The following is a 5,246-nucleotide window of genomic DNA, read 5'->3' as shown; positions in this document are numbered from 1 at the left end:
GGAGACTTCCTGAATGCAAGTTGGCACCTGACCAGTGCCTTCTCCAGGCTCCTGCCTGCCAAGCCATAAACCATCTGCTGCACAGGGGATCTGACATGATAATCTCCCATTACCTTCAAGAGACAAATGCATGCAAGGAAAACGTAATGGGCCAACAATTTTAGATATTCCTGAGTTTTAAAATCGCAACAATAAAACCATATGAGTGTTGTATGAAAGGAGAGAAGGTTAGCACTCCTTTGACAAGGATTGAAGGGGCTCTTGGACCTGACAATACACATATGTTAAGGCATTGCCTCCTACTTTGTGGCATCTAACCACTGTTTTTTAAAAACTATGGCTTATTTTGCATTGTTGTATGGCAGAAGTCCGGAGAAGGCAATGGCACCCCACTCCAGTACTCTTGCCTGGAAAATCCCAAGGACAGAGGAGCCTGTTAGGCTGCAATCCATGGGGTCGCTAAGAGTTGGACACGACTGAGCGACTTCACTTTCAGTTTTCACTTTCATGCATTGGAGAAGGAAATGGCAGCCCACTCCAGTGTTCTTGCCTGGAGAATCCCAGGGATGGGGGAGCCTGGTGGGCTGCCATCTCTGGGGTCGCACAGAGTCGGACACAACTGAAGTAACTTAGCATAGCATAGCATAGCATGGCAGAAATCAGCACAACATTGTAAAAAGAAATTTTAAGAATTTTAATAAAAAGACAAATAAAAGTAAATAAAAAAATGTATGAAGACAAAGCAGCAACCATCAATCTGCCCAAAATGATCACAAGTGTAAATTATTTAGCTGTTGTGGAGAGACAGCTCATTGGTGGGCAGAGAGCTGTGCTCTGGTTCTGACTCATCCACTAAGTAGCTGTCTGATCTCAGCAACTTGGTCCACTGGGAGATGGTGAAGAATAGGGAAGCCTGCCATGCTGTAGCCCATGAGGTCGAAAACAGTCAGACAGAACTGAGCGACTGAACAATGGCAGGCAAGCCTCCACCTCCTCATCTGCAAATGAAGAGGTACAAAGTCTGAGGTCACTTTCAACCTCATAAATTTACTAACTGTGGAAGCATTCAATGCTCTTAGCTGAAAGTTCAATAAAATGATTTATTTGGTGAATTTCAATATTTCTAAATGTAAACACATTTTTCGTGTGAATAGTCCTGTCTACCAGGACCAAACATGTTACTCATTAAGTTAAAGACATTCGAAGTCTACACAAGACAATTGCATATGAATAATCTTCATTTATTTCTTTTTTTATTTATTTAAAGATTTTTTTTTAATGTGGATCACTTTTAAAATCTTTATTGTATATGTTACGATATTGCTTCTGTTTAGGTTTTGGTTTTTTTGGCCAAAAAGCAGGTGGGATCCCCAATCAGGAATTGAACCCACATCTTCTGCATTGGCAAAATCTTAACTCCTGGACCACCAGGGAAGTCCCTCTTTTCCTTTTTAGAAGTAACAAAAGCCTAGTGGTGGGAAACACTGGTAATGGGATTCTGAGATCCATGCCAATAGCAGCACTATGGTTCCACCTGTGAGCTTAAGTCACCCGAAAGTCACGTAGGCTGCTCACTGGGGAGCAAAAGAAGTTTTACCTGTTTCACGCAGGGATGGATATTCACAAAACTGTACACTCGTGAGCTTCTGCAGTTCTACTGCTGGTGAGGTTATTTAATACATTTAATCTACTGTGTTAATTTGGAGGAAGTTTGACGAATATGCTTGTGCAATATGTCATTGGAGAGCTTGGTTTGGGTAAGGGACTTTCTAAGTGTCATACCAACAGAGATAAGTCATTATCTTTTCTTCCAAAGAACTATACATTAACAGGTTTCATCGTCTACAAAAGTATGTGGCTTCTGTCTTAAATAGCTACCTGATTATTTTTAAACTGCTTAAGTCTGCCTTAAACACCCTCCAATCACATCTTCTGGTGGTGAGCGAGGTCCTGGGGCGTCGGGGGATGGGGGCAAATCACCACCTTTACTTGGAACTGCCTCCTTCTGCCTTTGATATCCCTGACATATTTCCATCATCACTGCAGGGAGCTATCATGAATTGCCATCCAAAGAGACTCGAGGATGTGTAGAGTGACAGCAGGGGGAGCAAAAGTTGTCACACAGCCCAGAAAGGCAACAAATCTGCTGGAGTGGAGGAATTTCAGCAACTCCTGGATTTTCACCGGCACACATGCCATGACTCAGAGGGACAGACGTTATTAGTAATTAAATTGTTCTCTCCACTGCTCTGCACCTTCAGGCCACAGTCACGTGAGAGGATGATTGAACATTTACTTGAGCAGCAAACTGTAGGGAAGGCAAATAGGTGGAGAGAGTGACTGTACATATAGTCTGTACCATCCCAGCAGCAGCTGGATCTACCTGCGGATGTGCAGTCAGAGAGGATGGGGAAAGAGTGGGCCCTGGTCATCTCTGCTGTGATGTCAGGACAAAGGCTTGGAGAATAAGAAAATTCAAGGGACTTCCCTGGCAGTCCAATAGCTAAGACTTCCCCTTCCAATGCAGGAGGTGTGGGTTCGATCCCTGGTTGGGAGCTAAGATCCCACATGCCTTGTGGCCACAAAAACAGAACAGAATAAAAGCAGGGCTTCCCTGGTGGCTCAGTGGTAAAGAATCCACCAGCAGTGCAGGAGACTTGGGCTCGATCCCTGGGTCGGGAGGATCCCCTGAAGAAGGGAATGGCTACCCACTCCAGTATTCTTGCCTGGAGAATCCCATGGACAGAGGAGCCTGGTGGGTCACAGTCCATAGGGTCGCAGAGTCAGAGATGACTGAAGCAAACTAGCATGCGCACACCAACAACAGAAGCAATATTGTAACAAATTCAATAAAGATTTTTTAAATGGTCCACATTTTAAAAACTCTTAAAAAGAAAATTCAAGGTTCCAGTGATGTTGGCCCAAGTAAATGGCTGGGCTTCCCCTGCATGCTCCACCCCCATACCACAGGTCTCCCCTGGGGAGCCTGTCCTGATCACTCCCCCCAGACCCCAGCACATCTCCTGCCTAGATAGCAGTGTGCTGCTTCAGGCAGTATTAGAATCAGGTTTTTCTCTGTACCTCTGCACCTGGCATAGCTTCTGAATGAAAATCTAAAGTTCATTATACATTTAATATGTAGACATCTTAAGCATGTCATTCTCACCACGATCATTTACGTATTATCTCTACCAATTTACAACTTGAGGAGACCCAGACCAATTTGGTAGTTGGTGCCAGAGCATCCCATTCCAGATTGAGATGTTTCTATTGACATCTATAATGGCAAATAGTAGGTCCTCAATAAAATGGCTGATAAATTAATAAACAGATGGAGAATGTGTTTAAACATTATTTAAGGCAATGGCACCCCACTCCAGTACTCCTGCCTGGAAAATCCCATGGACGGAGGAGCCTGGTAGGCTGCAATCCATGGGGTCGCTGAGGGTCGGACACAACTGAGCGACTTCACTTTCACTTTTCACTTTCATGCATTGGAGAAGGAAATGGCAACCCACTCCAGTGTTCTTGCCTGGAGAATCCCAGGGACAGGGGAGCCTCGTGGGCTGCCGTCTATGGGGTCACACAGAGTTGGACACGACTGAAGTGACTTAGCAGCAGCAGCTACATCTCATTTAATATAAATTTTCAAAATTCTAGGGAAAAATTTTTAGTCACTCCACCAGGCTCCTCTGTCCATGGATTTCTCCAGGCAAGAACACTGGAGTGGGTTGCCATGCCATCCTCCAGGGGATCTTTCTGACTCAGGGACTAAACTCAGGTCTCCTGCAATGCAGGCAGATTCTTCACCATCTAAGCCACCATGGGGAAACATTGTAGGGGAAGCTGCAAAGCAAATGCAATTGCTCAGATATGATTACATAATAGCTTTTTAATAATGTCAAATAGAAGACAGGTTTTCTTAAGAAAACCAGATGAATAGCTCCCTCTTTCACAGGGGAATGAAAAATATAGGAACAATTGCCAATCAAAACAGGAAAAATTTCTCTACTGTCAGTGCTCAATCACTGAAAAGAGGTATTTCAGGAGAGGTTCACAGAAGAGAGGGGAGAAACTAGTTCTCCTGGGCAGATCAGTCACAGAGTTGCCTTGGTGTCCACAGGAATTCAGCATCTTTCCAATAAGAAGCTTCCTGGTGCTCATATGGTAAAGAATCCGCCTGTGATGCCGGGGATGTGGGTTCAATTCTTGGTTTGGGAAGATCCCCTGGAGATGGAAATGGCAATCCACTCCAGTATTCTTGCTTGGAGAATTCTGTGGACAGAGGAGCCTGGTGGGCTACAGTCCATGGGGTTGCAGTCAGACATGACTGAGCAACTAACTTTCACTTTCAAGAGCTGTTATTCCTCAGCCATCGCTGGCACCTAAGACCCGAGGTAGCAGGATCAGCACTTGGAGACAGTGGCTCCAGTTTAGAGCCACAGTTTCAACTACAGACAATGTCTGATCACCATGATGCAAGTTGGTTCCAGGCAAAATTGAGATACAGTCCTTTGAAATTGCTTTAAAATCCCAGCCTCCTCTTCCCTCCAAGTCTGCTGCTGTGCCCTCCTTGCCCACCCTCTTCCTCATTCCTTCCTTGCATTTAATTCTTCCCCACACAAAGTTTTTTTAATTGACATATAGTTGATGTACTGTGTTCTGTTCATTTCTGATGTAAAGCAAAGTGATTCAGTTATATGTATCTATGTTCATTTTCATATTCTTTTCCATTGGTTTATCACAGAATATTGAACATAGTTCCCTGTGTGATACAGTAGGTCTTTGTAGATTATTTTATATATAGAAGTGGGTACATGTTAATCTCAAACACCTAACTTATCTGCTCCCACCTTTCCCCATTGGTAATCATAGTTTTGTTTTCCTAGCCTGTGTATCTGTTTCTGTTTTGTAAATAAGTTCATAAAGGAATCTTTTTGTTTTAGATTCCACATATAAGTGATATTATATGATATTTGTCTTTCTCTGTCTGACTTAGTATGATAATATCTAGGTCCATCTATGTCAATGCTCACAAGGAGAGAGTAACTTGCCTAACTAGAGCCAGTCCACTTTATCTCAAATGTCTACTCTTTTTTTTTCTTTAATTTTTTTTTTTTTTTGACATCTGGTTGATTTACAATGTTGTGTTAATTTCTGCTGTACAGTAAAGTGATTCAATTATACACATACATATTCTTTTCCATTATGGTTTATTGCAGGATATTGGGTATAGTTCCTTGTGC

General features: G+C 43.1%; 1 non-coding gene across 1 annotated transcript; it reads left to right on the top strand.

Moving 5' to 3' along the window:
* Positions 1 to 205: 205 nt before the first annotated feature.
* Positions 206 to 329, top strand: LOC129626296 (U6atac minor spliceosomal RNA). The gene has a single exon (XR_008701907.1). It is a non-coding gene; the product is annotated as a U6atac minor spliceosomal RNA (small nuclear RNA).
* Positions 330 to 5,246: the final 4,917 nt, after the last annotated feature.

Source organism: Bubalus kerabau, chromosome 13, assembly GCF_029407905.1.
Source record: "Bubalus kerabau isolate K-KA32 ecotype Philippines breed swamp buffalo chromosome 13, PCC_UOA_SB_1v2, whole genome shotgun sequence".
In the NCBI taxonomy this organism is placed as follows: Eukaryota; Metazoa; Chordata; class Mammalia; order Artiodactyla; family Bovidae; genus Bubalus; species Bubalus kerabau.
This window is presented reverse-complemented; position numbering and strand designations above follow the sequence as displayed.